Genomic DNA, 15,957 nt, shown 5'->3' on the forward strand with positions numbered 1-15,957 from the left:
GCGCCCGCGCGGGGCAGGCCGGGAGCCGAGCGGCGCGGGGCACGCCGGGACCGGCGCCCTTACGCCTCAGCCTCCCAAGATGGTGGCCGGCGGGCGGCTGGCCCCGCCCCCCCCGCCGCCTCCCCCTCCTCCAGCCGCCGCCGCCGCCGCGCACATGCGCAGTGGCGCGGCGGGCCGCGCCGCTCCCTCCCTCCCTCCTGGCGGCCGGGGCGCCACTGACAGACCGCGGAGCGGAGCGGTGCTGAGCGGCGAGAGCCTCCGGGACGCCCCCCCTTCCCCTTCCCCGGACCCCCTTCCTCCGCGTCCCGCCCCGCCGCACCGGTGAATGGGAGAGGCGGGCGGCGCCGGCCCCACAGAGCAGAGCGAAGCGGCGGCTCGGGTAAGGCCGGGGCCGCGCCTCCCCTCCCTCCCTGCCTGCCTTCCCTCCCCCGGCCGCCGTCGCCCCCCGCGGGAGGCTGTCCCGGCTGGCGGCGGGGCCCGGCGGGCCGTGCGGCCGGCGCGGCTCTCCTCGCCTCCTCTCCTCTCCTCTCCTCTCCCCCCTCCTCTCCTCTCCTCGGCTCCCCGCCCTCCGCTCTCCCTCCTGCCCCCTCCCTCCTTCTCTCCGGCTCGCTCTCAAAATGGCGGCCGCGCCCGTTGGTGAGGAGGGAGCCGGGGAGGAGGCGGGGGAGGCAGGGCGACGGGGCGGGAGGGAGGCAGGCGAGGCGGGGGACGGTCCCCGCGCCCCGGCGGGGTGGGGTGGGGTAGGGTTGGGGTGGGGTGGGGGCCGCCGGGCGCCGTTCCCTCCCCTCTCCGCCGGCCCTTCCCGGGCTTCGGCGGCCGTCCTGGCTGCCGGTGACTTAGCAGGAAAACAGGGCGCGGGGGAGGAGTGGGCCAGACAAGGGAGCGGGGTGGGGTGAGGCGGAGAGGAGCCCCTGCGGTGGGCTCCGGCTCTCCCGGCCTTCGTGTCCTCCCCACCCCTTTAGGCCGCTTCGTTTCTTCTGGTGACTTAGCAAGATACCGGGGAGGAGGCGGTGGGCCAGAGGCGAATAATGATGAAAAAATAGTCTGGGGCGAGGAGGCCGGTGTGTGTGTGCCGGAGAGGATACCCAGCATCCCTTCCCCGAATTCCTCCTGGAGGGTTTCCTCCTGTTCTCCTCTCCCCCGTCCTCTCCGAGGGCAAGGCAGGCGTTTGTCAGGAGGTGGCCCAGATATCCAGAGTCGGCCGCAGCACAGAAAACAAAACGAGAATTGGTAATTCAAGGGAAAGAAGTAGGTGTTATTTTAAGAATTTGTTTCACATCCACCCTGTTTTCCTGCAGTGATCTAGCAGGGAAAGCATTGATAGGAGGTGGCTCAGACCTTCAGAACCAGCTGCAGTAAAAACGGGGGAGGGAGGGAGGGAGGTCTAATCTCTCCTTCTTGGGGTCATATCGCTGCCCGGTTGTCTACAGTTGCACAGACTTTCCTTGAAGACCTTTTAATAGCAGTCGAGTTTGCTAAAATGCTCTCTTTATTGCTACTCTTGAGGTTTTGTTTCAGCAGGAGGTTATACGCAGGCAGGGCTTTTGATGGAAGTTGGGGGGTGGGAGTGGTGCCTCCCTTAAAAAGTTTAGGGTTTAGTCAGTTCTGTGGGTGTGAGGGTTTGGTTTTTTTGTTGTTGTTTAAGGTGGATGCAATTAAACTTGACCTTTAATACCAATAATGATGTGACACCTTCCCTTTCTTTGCCGTAGTATCACTGGTAAAATTTCCTTGCAGATAGTGCTGCAGCAGAGGGCTTGGTTGTTGCAGGTCAAGTCAATTCATAATGAATTACCTAACCAGGGGATGGTGGAAGGTTAATCTAAGCTATATTTAAAATCTTTAATAAACACTGTTTTACTGTAAATAAATATTTGGGCTTATTGACCTGGCTGAATTATGTATTTATGTGGAGATTCTTTTAGGTGTATATTCCTGTGGCAGTATTGTTTATAGTATTAGGAGATGAGGGTTAAAGAACCTACATTCAGTGGTGATCATTTCGTAAATGATTGTGCAGCATTCGGCTGGTTTTCGGAAGAGGGAGGGTCTGCTATCAAAATGTTATTTGCCCGTAGAGTCATTTTGTTAAATAGGAAAATTATGTTAGGGAACTAAACAAAGAAAATATTTTTAAACAGATTTATTGCAAATTTCTAGCTTATTCTTAGGGATCTCATTTTTTGTGTGTTTCTTTTGATATTACCATGTTTATGGATGCTGTGTGCAGCCATTGAGCAGAGAAGAGACTGGGTGGAGTAAGGAGGCAAAGCTGCGAAATGGCTAGATTACCCTTTCATAGCTTTTTTTTTTTTTTCTTTGCTGGGGTGGAGGAATACTAATTGCCGTAACAATGAAGTCTCTTCTTTAGGGAAGAATCTAATGGTGCAGGAACCTTCTGAAATGAAACAAATCTCGCATTCTGTTTTGAGGCTTATTTTTCTGCAGGGTGGATCTTGATTTGTCTGACAGTGAGAAGTGACCAGTCACTGTTGCAAAGCCGGAATTTTTTTGTCTGATAACCAATTTATCGACTTAGATTCTCACTTGTTGAATTTATTTTATTTACACTTTTGATAAGAATTGTAATTTTTGTGCAGGTATTTTACACACGAGATCTTTGAAATACAGAGAACCTCCTGTATTGTTGCTTAGTGCTATTATTTGTTCATGTAACTTCTTGGTTAGACTGGGTTATGGGTGGACGCACAAGAGAAGATGATCCCTGCTTTCTCTGGTGACCACAGTAGAGTAACTCCTATTGGTATATGGACTTGATTGTATTACCTTTCTTCATGTGCTGAGTTCATATAAAATAACGTCTCAAGGTTTTGGAAGCCCTTTCTAACAATATGGCTCTGTAACAGAATTACTGTACCACTTGGGTACTGCTGCATCGTGGGGGTAATATTGATGCTTAGACTTAAAGTTGTGTAGGAAAGGCATTAGAACAAAGGATTTGGGGAATACAATAGGGATCAGATGAAGCACCTAGAAAGGGCTGCTTATAGAAGTGCTCTCATGTTCCAGATGTGGCTCATGGCATTCCCACCTGAATTCAGTGTTGATCAGAGCAAGTACAACACTGAACATGAATGATTCTGAAGCAGGTTGAGGTTTTGCTTTTTTCTTGGGTCTGTCTCAGTTCTGGAGTCCAGTTTTTGATGGTAGATGGCCACAGATGAGACTGTGTTTGGTTTTAATGTGCCCAAAATTAAATTAAACGGTAGTGGCTTTTTATAAGATGTAGTTCATTCACTTAGAGTAAATGTTACAGGATTCAATGGATGTGTTCACTAAATGGCTGTGTCTAAAAACGTATCCAGGCTAAGAGCAATGAAGAATCCCGTAAAATACTTGCCTCCTTATAACTTTGGTTGAGTTTTGTCCTTGAAGTGATGGCAGTTACTTTCTGTACAGGAGTAACTTGTTAATTTCTGTTCTACAAAAAAAAAAAAAAAAGGCATTAATACTTACCTTTATGACTGTATGTGAGGTCTGTATTGTGTGTATTGCTGACTCTTCTGCCTGTACTGTTTCCGATGCTCCACCCAGCCTTGAGTGCTCAGTTTGTATTCTTTGTCAGCTCTCAACTTTTTTTGTCTATCCAACTTGCTATCAATGGGACAGCTATTGAATTAACATCTGTTGACTGTCTTGCCCAACTCTCCAACCTTGTCTGTCTTCAAGAACTCTATAACCAAATCCCATCAGTGCTAATTAAAATGTGTTTGTACCCTCTTGTAAAATGTTCTGGGCAAACAATAGCTGGAAAACCCCTGCCTCTCTATAGCTCAGATATATACTGTGTATGTTTGTTACAAAGTTTATTTTCAACCCCCTGTAGCTGCTTCTGGTATTCATGAACTAGAGTGGCTGGAATTACGGTAGTATGAAGGGGAGCAACTTTTGAATAGTTTTGTTTCAATCAGTTTTACCCTGCTTTTGTGAACTTCAGGCCCATTTTGTAAACTAAAGGCAAAGACTGTGGAAGGGCTGCTGAAATGTCTGTGAAGTGAACACTGAAATACTGGTCAGCCTGAAAAGAACAACTGCTTAGGCCTAAATTTAGGAAATCAATAGGACAATAAAAATCAGTAATTATTATTAATAAATAATAATTTCAGATGTCATATAGGGTGTGGGGAGTTTCCAGCCTATAACATGTGATTTGTGATGATAATTGAGGATATTTCCCAAGTATCAGAGCTGTGTGTGTTAATCAAAATGGTTCTGGGTTTCTTCTGAGATTTACTATAGAGAAGTAGTAAATTATGTACTATGTTTATACATGCAGATCTGCTAATGAAGTTGCAGCTGGTCTCTTCTTTCCCCTTTTTATAAGAGCCTAAATATCATTGGCAGAACAATCTGTCTACTAAAAATGTATTCAGTTGATTAAGCCTTGCCTGGGTTGAATGGCTTTCTCAGGAGCTACTTTATTACCTGACACAAGGAAAACAGGGCTCCTAATGTGGCTTTTGGGTGTTGTGAGCATAGGTGTTTATTAATGGGTGATGTTGCTTTGTCTTTTGATCTGCCTGACAGAGTAGGTTACACCTCAGTTTAAGTTTTTAAAAATAGGCATTTACACTAAGACACAATCCTGACCTGTTTAAAACTAGTTTTCAAGTACATAAAGGTATTTCTTCAGAACTCTTACTATAAATGCTGTCCAAGTTAGCAGGACTGCACACATGGTCATCTTCTGCATGGAAGGCTTGTGCCATTGCTGAAAATGCAGTGGTGTGATTTGAGCTGTAGCTGTATTATGTCAGCTTCATTGTGGTGCCCTTAGCTTAGGTTGAGGTAAATGTCTGTTTTTCTTGTATTACAGTTATTTTAGAACAATGCTTTTCCTCATTCCTACCATGTTTTGAAACCTACTGATGAGTATTATATATTAGAAACATTTGAAAGAGCCATGATTTTTATCTAATGAATACTTTATTTCTAGTTTTAACCTGGCAAACTTGATAGGTACTGCAGGTTAGCCCCAGTAGATGTATATATCCAACTTGTATCTTATCTTAGTTGTTTAAAGAAGGGCCTTTTCTTCTAAATAGTCGATGAGGCAGGACTTGAATGAGGCAATGCTTGTCTCATTCAGCACGTTTAAAAGCTCATTCTTTTTTCTTTTTTTTTTTTTAAGCTCATGCTCTCTCTTTAGGGGATTAGATAGGTGTGACTTGGGCTATCTTGCTTTTAGTTCATTGTCATGGAAGCCACCTATCATACCACTTCATGCTGGCATGTAGTGTTAAGGAAATTTCGAAGAAAAATGTTACAAAATAAGTGTATGCTGTGATACATTTCATCAGTACTATAAACATACAGTCCTCTTGAAAGCAAATCATGTGTGCACAGCATTGTCATACTAAGCAGTATCAAGAGCACTGATGCATGCATAACTATATAAAAAAAAATCAACATTATGAATTCAAAGTACTTGTCAGTTAATACATTTAGAAGTACTTTAGCCATTTCTTCCTTATTGGTACTGCTTCTGAGAGAGCCCAGCAGTTTGACTTGGCTGTTTATGGACTTTTGGATAAGGATTGGGATTAAATAAATGTAATAAATACATCTTTGTGGTTGTGATTCTGTTGATTCTGGAAGACTTGTCTGATATTTTTAACCGGTAACTAGTTGCTGCAGTCTTGAAAAGGTATTTCCAGTTACAAGACAATCCATCATGGTTGAGGTTTATAGGTGGTGCTGCAGCAAATGTCTGTCCTGTAATTTTCTCAGATCCGTTGTTAAATAGGTCCCTCTTGAGTGAGTTCGTAAGATATGCTTTTCTGAAGCACCTCTTGTTCTCCAGTGCTTGCTGGTGAGTCAGCTGGCATACCTCCTTTGAGGTAGGGCTAAAGGTAACTTTTTATGGCATGATGCCATACTAGCTTACATCTGAGATAGCACAGTGGCCTTCATGATTGAGATTATGTGTACCTTCCCTCTTGTATCAATGTTAATTGTTCCTATTGTGCTCCACAAATCTTAAGTTCTTTTGGTTTAATTAGACGAGTCTCCCCCCCCACCGCCCACCGCAGATTGCCTCTGCCTTGTTTTTCTGCATGGAGGTAGCTTAATGCTAAAGCAAAGGTGTTAAGTTTATCCTTCTTTAAGACTAGAGGAGAATCAGTTAGAAACATCTAGCCTGTTTACCTGTGGATAAATGACTGTTTCTTCCATAAAGAAACAATGTTGGCGGTTCGTTTTGTGCTTGATTCACCTGTTATGGGGGGCAAAGAAAAAGATCTGCTAAACAATTTTGTTTATTTAAATGTTAGTGTCTTTACGTTCTATTAAGAGGTTCATGTCATTAATGTGAGCGTGTATATGTATTTTGAAACAGATGGTGTCTATTAAATCAGTAATGGTAGAATTTTTTGGTTCTCACTCATCTGGATTTGTAGGCAGCAAGCACAAACTGGGTTGGGGGAAGCTTAACAGAGGAGCTCCGATGCTAGTAGTCATCTGCAGCAGACAGTAAGGATGGGGTTAAAGTTTGAACATCACGCATGCCATTTTTGTAATAAAATCTTGTGAATAGCTAACACTATTCCAGCAAACTTGGAATTTACGGTGACAAAACCATGAAAAAGGTTATAAGGCTGGGATGAGTACTTATGGAAGATAGTTTCCAGTACCGCAGCACATCACAATCACAAATTTATACATCAAAAGAATGAGTGCTAAGATAGTTGTGAATAACGTGGTCTGCTGCCTAGTGTCTGGTCTTTCTTGGCCCTGTATTGTGTTACCTGACATTGCTTCTGCATGGAAAAGTGTTTTCCATTTCAGCAGTAAAAGAAGTAATTCTGTGTTTGTCTTCTGCTCTCTTGGCTTAGATGAGGGACCTTCCTCGAGGCAGAGCACTTACTCTCTCCAGCAGGAGAGTTGCTGCATGGGCAAACAAATAGGAGATACAGGGATTCTGAGAAGGGATGCTGGAGCCATTTTGGTCAACAAGCTTTGAAAATGGCTAAAGTAGCAACAGAGTGTTCTCATGATTTGAAGAGTGGAAGCTCTGTCTGAATTTTTGTTTGGATTTCTTTGTGATTTTGATCTTCTCCTGTTTCTAAAGCTTTAACATAGGTGTTCCTTCAAGTTTCCTTCCAGATGTTTTTCATATATAAATTTAATCAATTCACAATCATTTTTGTTAACATCACATTTCCAATACAACAGACAGTTTAATAATGAAATATTTAAATTTGGATATAGTCCTGTGACCTCCTTTATAGTTGTAAGTCTATTAGTTAATTCTTCAAGCCAGACAAGTATGGGGGTAAGAACTGAAAAGCACAAAGTTCAAATCCAGTGCATGACTGCTGACCAACCGTAAGAAACTATTCCGAGTACATGCACTCTTCCTTGGTGGCTAAGAGAAAGTAGCTTAAATACAGTGTTCTAGAATTGCTATGACAAAATGTGTATGTATTATTTGACGTAGCAAACATGATTTTGAAAAATGTCTTGCTGAAGTCATCCAGATAAACCATGATGTGCATTGTGCATTTCTCTGAACAAGTTTGGAGTAGCAGCTTATACTACTTCAGCCCACTGTGACACTAACCCTCCTCCCTCAATCCCGTTCTTCTACACACACACACACACACACACACCCCTACCCCCCAATTTCACTAACCCATGTCTGACCAAAAAATCATTCAGGTCTTGCTGTCATATCACTATCACAATGTACTAAACAACAGCATAACAAGTTCTGTGTCCAAAACTTTTTCACATGTTTTAAAGGTTTGTTTTCTACTGCAGCCTGCTTTTTTCTAGGTTGTTCATTTATTGGTAGTTAAATTTACCTGCATTTTCACACAGAACTGAACAGGCACGCTAGAAGAAGGATGTTTTCACTTGTTTTCTACCAAAGTCTACATGTAGACTACAAATGTGAGCTCTGACCTGGAAGAAGCTTAAAGGCATTAAAATGGCATGTAGTGACTATGTGCTTGAGATGTTTCTCCTGAGAGTTAATTGTATCATGCTTCTGTCAGAATTGCAAAACTGAAGTGATAGAGGGAGGATCAATGTCAAGATTGAATTAATTTAAAGACTTCTTTTCTCCAAAAAGTATTTTTCTAGCAAATTTGGTCCAAATGCATTGAAAAGTCACGTAGTGTTGGTGCATGGGAAGGTAACAAGACCAAAAATGTCTTTTGTTGTTTTACAGTCCTAAAGGCAGATAGTGACTGCCAGTGATCTGTTAAGTAGTGATTATAACGTGGAATAATATGGAAAAGTAGATGGTCATATAAGTCTAGTTCAAAATGCACATCTCTAATTAGGACAGAAATGCATTTATTTAGGGAACATGCAGTATACTTAACTTGCTCCTGGTTTATAGCATCTTGATGACATTTCTTAGGTTTATTTTTTTTAAATATAATTACAACCTGCATTCCAAGTCTTTGGAACGTAGGCACTATATCTGACCTGCTATAGATTACTTTCTAGTTCCCCATGGATTTATTGTTGAATTATTTTCAGAAGTAAACTACAGTATCAGGTTAGTAAAGTCAATTCAATTAACCTGTAAAAGTAGGTGAAATGGATAAGAAAACAGGTGTAGGACTTCTGAATTTTTTGTGTTAAAAATATGTTTGCTTTGATAAACCTTCAACTCAAATGGAAAATACTTTTGGTAACTTATTGCAAAATGTGAACAAACACTGCACAAAATGCTGTATTGCATGAAATACTATATTGATATACTTGGCAAAGCATTTGTGTTTAAGACCTATGGGCATTTTAAGACTTCATTTAATTGCAGAATAACAGGCTTACTAAACATGTGAATTAAAAATAAGGCTCAGAGTTGTAATTCAGATCAGATTTGTTTTTTGTTTTCTTTTTCCAAAATAAGATAGTTGTTGGAGCTCACTTTTTCATAATCCTTCAGTTAGCTTTACTGATGTAGGCTGAAAAGTGGAAAAAAGATTAGCCCAGCTCATAAATGAGTAGCTTTCTTGTATTCTTCAACTCATCCCTGCCGGCTTAGCAGGTGATGAATTCTGACCTTTTCTAGGATAAGGTGTGTTTGCCACACTGTAAGAAGAGCTGCATGGCTGTTCTCTTGTGATTATACTGTATATGTGCTTTTCTTCTGTAACTGAGGGTGAGGTGAAGGGGAGGGAAAGGAACTGGATGTTTTATTTTACTTGTTACTGTTTTTCTTTCCCATGGATAGATGGAGACAGATTTGTAAGAAACCTTTTCAGGTCATAGTTGTTATCCTCAAGAAATACGGATGTTACTTCGCTTTTTAATTAGATTCATATTTAAATGGCATCTTCTATGGAATCTGTTTCTAGAGTACATTTGTGGTAAGAGTTGTCCTATTCTGTGGCTTGAGTTTGATAAAGCAGCTTTTTCCTTACTGGGTTTAAAATAGAATCAGACAATTTAAAAGTTAGTCTAGATTAAAAGGAAGTGTTTTTATATACTTGCTAGAATTTAGCAGTATAATCTAGAGGTATAAGAGAACAATTCATTTAATCTAGTTCTCCTGTAAAGGGCTGTAGCTCTAATTGCCTGCAAATACTCACAAATAACCACTTTAAGTCCTCTTGTTAGTATGTTGTGAAACAAGATACACTGTTGAAAAACTTTGTACCCAACTAATGTGCCAGCCTTGTAGCAAGAGACAATGCAACAAGAGTTTCTATGGATGGTCTCCACTTCAAAGCATTGTGGAATTTAGTTCTGATTGTATCAATTCAGTTAGTCTTTTTGGTGGCTCTGGTCTCTGCTACCACTTCATAGGTGACTTGCCTTTCATTGGGACTGAAAAATTACCTGAAGAGAGGAAGCTAACTAAACTAGGATTTCAGATACATTAACAAACTCAGAAGAAAACATAAGGAGTTTTCTTCCAGGTAAATCATCTTTTAAGAACAGTAGAATGTGTTAGAGAAACAGCTTGAATGCTGGTAGCATGTGGCTGGACATTCAAGACTGTCTTGAGTTTTACACAGGTTGTTGGAACTTTAAATGATTGCTCAAATTCAGCTTCAAATTTAAATCTCAATTTGCAATCTAGAACTCTAATTGATTTAATAATGTGGACCCAGTTGTGTGTTCCTTGTGTTTGTAATGGCTTATATGCCTTTTTAATACCCAAGTGCTTAGTATTAGGTGTGCCTAACCTGACAGTCTGAGAACATGATCTCAGATTTTGTCTCCTTCAGAGAAACATTCTTGTAGAAGATTATTAAATACATGATTTTGTCATAGTAATACTTAGAAAACAAATGGTCTTGTAGTTGAGTTTATAAAGGTATCAGGATTCTAAAAAAAGGCGCAAAAATTTACTATTCTTAAAGCATAGCTGTGCACAGCTCTTTGATAAGCTTTCAGTGTTGAATGGTGTTGGTCTGTATCTGCTAATACATTTGCTCTGTAATTTATGCCATCTAGGTCTTCTAATTTTGGATATAATGAGCTACAGTTACGTGTTCAGTGTACGTAGCTTGTGTTTTTGTGGGAAAGACTGTTTATGGAGCCTAAGCAACGGTCATTAAAACTGCAGAAATTTAGTTAATTTATTTTTAAGTTCCTGGAGGAGCTATGAGCATGTATTCCAAGATCTGCAATAACAGATTGGTTAGTAGTGGTTGTTAGGTTGCTAGACAGCAGCAGCAGGGTGAACTCGGGGTGGTGCTGATGTATTAACTGTTTACTGCTGCTGCCGATGTTGTGAACCAAGGAATGATGTTGAAAGTGATTTTCTTGGTTTAAGTCATAAAAATTCAAAAGTTAAGAGAGAAAAAATAAAATATGGGAGGGACACATGTGCCTGTAGGAATTACAGGAGATAGGAAAAGTGCTTAAGAACATATTAAGACTGATTGACTGTTTTTTGTAGTGGCTGGTAAGCAAATGTTTCTGTAGGCTTGAGGACTTAAATTACCAGAACGATAAAGATTTTGAGCCTGGAGTTCCAGTGGGGAGACCATCTTTCGTCATGGTGCTGATGAGGATTTTCTTGATGACGGGAGCCCTGGCTTAAGTAATCAGAGTAACTTAGGCTGTGAAAGAAGCCTGTAAAAGTGAACTTCTGAAACTTGTAGAGGCCTTATAATGTAATACATCTTTCTCTACATTAGTCTTTGCAGCTTTATTGAGGTGACTTTAAAAATCTGGCTGGAACCTACAAACATCCGCAAGGAATACTGGTTCACAATGAACTTGGAATAGCTTGCTTCTCTCTGTCTGTATGTCACTACTTGATGTTTGTGTAGATTTTCTTAAACCTTATTACTATGGTAGCAGACCACTGCCAGTCAACAAGGCATTGATACAGATGGTTTTGCTGTGTAACATAGTCACTCACAGTGAAAGGAGAGCACTGATCCTAATGCAGGCATGTTAGATTGGATCTTGCTCATACTGCAGAGGCATACTCAGTCTAGCAAAGCAAGCGTACGTCCAGAATGAAAGATGTTTGACAAACGTTATTTCCCATTTATGTAATTTATGTTTACTGGTGTATATGTTGTTTCTAATAAAATATGTAACTGTTTAACTTGCTAAACTGCAATTTAGATGGATCATATCTCAACTGGGAGTGATTTTTACTCTAACTTTTTCTGAAGAGCAGAAATGGGTATTGTTAGTCTATTGAGCTATTTCAGTGATTTGTTTATGGTGTTGATGCCCAAGCAGTATTTTTGACACACTTGATGACAGCAAAGGAAAGACAATGGAGAACCTTGAACTGATCTTGCTGATAAAATACTGAGGAAGATAAGTTGGTTGTGATGGCAGAGTTTGGTATCTCAGGATACATTTATGAAAATGCTTGGATTTGGAAGGGCTTCATAAGAACTTAATGTGAAACACCTTGTTGATGGCAACATTAGTGGAGGAATTAATAGGCTTGGTTGTTGTGTGCTGGCAGCTGGTAAGCACCGAGTACAGTTCCTTCCCATGGTGTGATTCCCATAAGGCAGTTTAAAGGACAAAAGCCCTCATTCTTTCTGGGATGCTAAATCCCTCACTGAACTAATACCTTGCAGGGACCAATGTAGCATCTTACTGAAGGTATGATTTTTATCATAGCTGATGGTTTCTTTGACCTCCGTATTTATGGCTTCAGTTTTGTCATATTACAATATATGTGTTACTTTGAAAGAGTTGAATGGTACCCTGCCACATAGAGATAAAACCTTCTGATTAAAGCTGTAGTAATGAGTTACTACAATTGCTAACAGTAAAAGAAAGGGCTTAGGTGAAACAGAAAAAATAACAAAACTTCCATCCTGCTCTAAAATATTTGGATGAACTGTGGTATCTATGGGTATCTATGCAGTAATTACCAGCAGTAATCAAGAAATCAAGAGTTAAGTCCAGAAACAATATTTTAGTAGTTAAAACTAAGAAAGAAGGCTGTGTTTGATTTTTGAAACTTCTGTCTTCAAGTGTGTTTGAAAACTTCTGTTTAGTCTCATTGTAGGTTTGCAAAGTAGATGATCAGCTTGAAATAGATAAAAGCTAAATGTCAAATTCAGGGCACAGAGTCTTTACCAGACATATGTATTCAAACCAAATTTTAGTACTTTTTAGCATCCAGTGTACTCTGATAAGCAGAAACGTCTCCTGAAGCAGGTATGAACACTATCATAGAAATACACGAGCCAAGGCTTATCATTTATCAGTACGAGTATTATGAACTGAGGGGAATTCTGGCTATCTCTTGCCTGAAAGTGATTTCTTTTTTTTCCCTACCTCATTGCTTTGACTATATCTGTTCAGCTATTGTGCTTTGAATACCTACTATATAGCTGTCTCAAAGAGCTAACAAATATAGCTGAAACTGTTTCATTTTGCTATTTGTGCTTCTTATGAATGGTTAGCAGGTCTCTCTTGTTAAGTTATTGTGAAGTTTTCCAGTAATCTAGGAAACACTTGAACCACGCTGATATACATCAGTATGAGGACCTACTGTTTCAAGTCAGGAAGAAGAAACTGTCTTTTGAATTGTTAGGATGTCTTAGTCACCCTCAGGAAGAGGGTGGTTCCTATACAATATCAGATCTGTAATGTCCACTTCAAGTGTGAAGTTAGACTCAGCTGGGTGCCTTGACACTTAAGCAGTTGCAAAAGGTATGTAGTCACCCTTCAAGGTGGGACCATCTTTAAATGCATGTCAGGCAGAATCTCTGAGCCTCAAAGCAATTTCAATAGGAGTAAATGTGTCCTCAGAGCAGTGTGGGTGATGCTTGTGGTGAGTGCAGCTGGCTCCAGCAAAAGGCTGTATGTGGTGAAGCTAAGGAGTCTCTGAATCCCAGTTTAGGAAGATGAAAGGTTGCTCTTAGACATGAAGAGGCAGAGGGTCTTCCACTTTTTTTTTTTATGAGAAAGTCAGAAGAACCTGTACTGTTTCTACCTTCCCTTACAAGGAGGGATTCTTCTGCTTTTCAGATTTTTCTGCCCGATTTGTTGCTCTTTTTGAATAGTTCTGTATGTTTTAGAAGCTTGTGTAGGGAAAAATTTCTGGCCTGTGATGATTCTTGGCTGTCTTTTTTTTTAATTTTTTTTTTTTTTAAAGATTATGCTTTGATATGCCACTCTTCAGTCCTACAGCACTTAAGGATTGAATTAGATTCTTTTATCCTTATTGCTTGGACATTTCTACCAGTCCTAAGTATAAAAGCTGATCTCTAGCTAAGTGGAAAAGTTAGCAGTTGAGATGAGGTGCAGTTGTCTGTTGAGGATATGCTACTGTTAATGGAGCTGAGGAGGATGTTACATATAGTTTTGGAATGGTTTTTGTTGCTTCATAAAGAAGTAGCCTACCTAAACTTCAGTGGGTAATGTCTATATTTCTTTTCCCACCACGCCCCTGTATGTTATAGAAAACTGAGCAGATACTGTACTGCCAGGAGGAGTAAGAGGCAAACATTTGATGTGTCATACCTGTTCCAGTGTTATGTGTTCAGCCAGTCTAGCTCCCATTTTTAAAATGCTTATAAAGATAACTGATCTTGTTGAAAACACTTGTAGCCCCCTTTTGTTGCAATATCATACATATGCAGAGGTTTGCCACTCAGTGCTTTTATATATGCTATTGATATGTAATCAAATAGGTTTTAAGTTAGAAACTAAAACTTTTTGCCATGTAAGTGGGGCTATTAATGAAAGGCACATCCTGTTTTACATTTAATTAGTAGTTGTTACTCCATGGATGGCTCTATTTAAGTTCAGGGTTTTTTTTTTTTCCTGTACTTTATACGGAACAAACGAAAATTTTCATACAAAAACATCTTTTCTTTCAAATAAGATCTAGCGCTGTCTTGACACCACCTTATTCACAGTAAGCTGCTGGTATTAAAAATGACTGATTTCAGGCAAGATGTAATGAACAGGTGGTGTTTCTTTGTGTTTGGTTTTTTGGTTGTGTGTTTTGTTTTTTGTTTGGTTCCCCCCCCCCCCCCCCAAGGGTTCTCTTTGAACACTTGCTTCCTCTCATTACTGGGGTTGTTTGCTGGTGTGTAACACAGTGGTGACTATAAACCTTGATAGGCAATGGAGGAGGACTGGTTAGTCTTGCTCCACTGAGTTTTGTATGTCACAAAGCCTTCTCTAGCTAGAGAAAAGGCAGTGCACATGGGCAATATTCATCCATTCTCTGTTGTTTCTAGAAGTGGCACAGGTGTATAATTAAAGTTGGGTCCTTTGGGGCTTTTTGGTTTTTGACATTTTTGCTTGCGTGTTTTTTGTTTGTTTGTGGGGTTTGGGGTTTTTTTCTGTTTGTTTATTTTCATTCTTTTTGTTTTGTTTAGTTTCTTGTTAAAGGGTATATATGAAGGAGGCTGCCCTAAAAATACTTTGCCTTATATTCAGGTGCCTTTGTAGTTAAAAAGTCAGGAATACTGAGAAAGGTGCTTGGAACAGACACTTTTCAGAGAAGCGAGATACTATAGATCAGTTGATTGGTAATTTATTGTGGATCAGCTGTAATTTGCTAATAGCAGAAAAAGCTGCTTTGCCCAGTAGCTGTTGAAATTTATCTAGTACCAAGATCTGTTTCCGAATAACAATTCGGAGTTAGAGCAATGGTGCAGGCCAGGTATTGCTAAGTGTTAGGGATATAGGAGGAGAAGTCTGGGGTTACTTCACATTTGAGGGGGAAAAAAAGCCTTTCTAACTAGATGACGTGTCAAGGATTGCCTTATAAACACAGTTGCTGTTATTTTTAGGCAAGTACTATAGTTGCATCTGCTAGCTGCAGTGACAAAATATTGGAGTGTGATTTTTACTGGACTTAACTGCACTGATGCTGAATTTACAAGGCTCACTGCTTAGTGGTAGTTCATAATACAAAAAACATCTTCTGGTTTTAATGCCATGATTTTTACCATGATAGTACTACAAGCAGATTTTTGAAGTTTATATCTTTTTGTTCTGCTATTCAGTGCTTTAAACAGTGCTTCTGTGTATAAAGAAATGCCTTATTTTGTTCTTCTCCACAATGTTTATCGCTACTGAAAGCGTTGCTATGTTCATACTGAAGTGCAGAGATTCAGCCATTATAAGCCTCTATTTTTCAATACTTAAATTTATCACAGCATTGCCCTCTAGAGGGCACTTCTTCTGATCATTTCAATAAATTGTTGGGGTTTTTTATATTAACTAAGTTTCCATTAATTTGTATGCGGTACTCCTACTGTGTAGTGAATGAGATGCGTCTATTGAAAACCGGTTGTCTCTTTACCTGTCAGGAAGCGAGGTATGGGACAAGAATAAGTGAAATGTTTGTTTCTGTTCTCTGAAAGGATGCAGCCTGTGCTATCAGTTTTCAACTGAATTGTTTCTGAAATTGCTATTAGGGAAGAGGTCAAACTAATTAAATAATGTCTTGCCTGTTTAGAGTGCTCCTGTCCTAAATGGCTTGCAGTGTACAGCATTTGACATGGAAAATCCACCGGCAGA

At 40.4% G+C, this 15,957-nt stretch overlaps 1 protein-coding gene across 2 annotated transcripts in view; it reads left to right on the forward strand.

Annotated features, from left to right (window-relative positions):
* Nucleotides 1-185: 185 nt before the first annotated feature.
* The window catches only part of PAFAH1B1 (platelet activating factor acetylhydrolase 1b regulatory subunit 1), a 37,730-nt gene continuing 21,958 nt past the window's right edge, over nucleotides 186-15,957 (forward strand). The window contains exon 1 of one of the 2 annotated variants that reach the window (XM_075033101.1): nucleotides 186-379. The gene's annotated coding sequence lies outside the window, so the exon portion shown is untranslated. Of the gene's footprint in view, nucleotides 380-498; nucleotides 637-15,957 lie in introns of those variants that run through there. The other variant, XM_075033102.1, reaches the window with a different exon arrangement.

This window comes from Buteo buteo, chromosome 7, assembly GCF_964188355.1.
Source record: "Buteo buteo chromosome 7, bButBut1.hap1.1, whole genome shotgun sequence".
In the NCBI taxonomy this organism is placed as follows: Eukaryota; Metazoa; Chordata; class Aves; order Accipitriformes; family Accipitridae; genus Buteo; species Buteo buteo.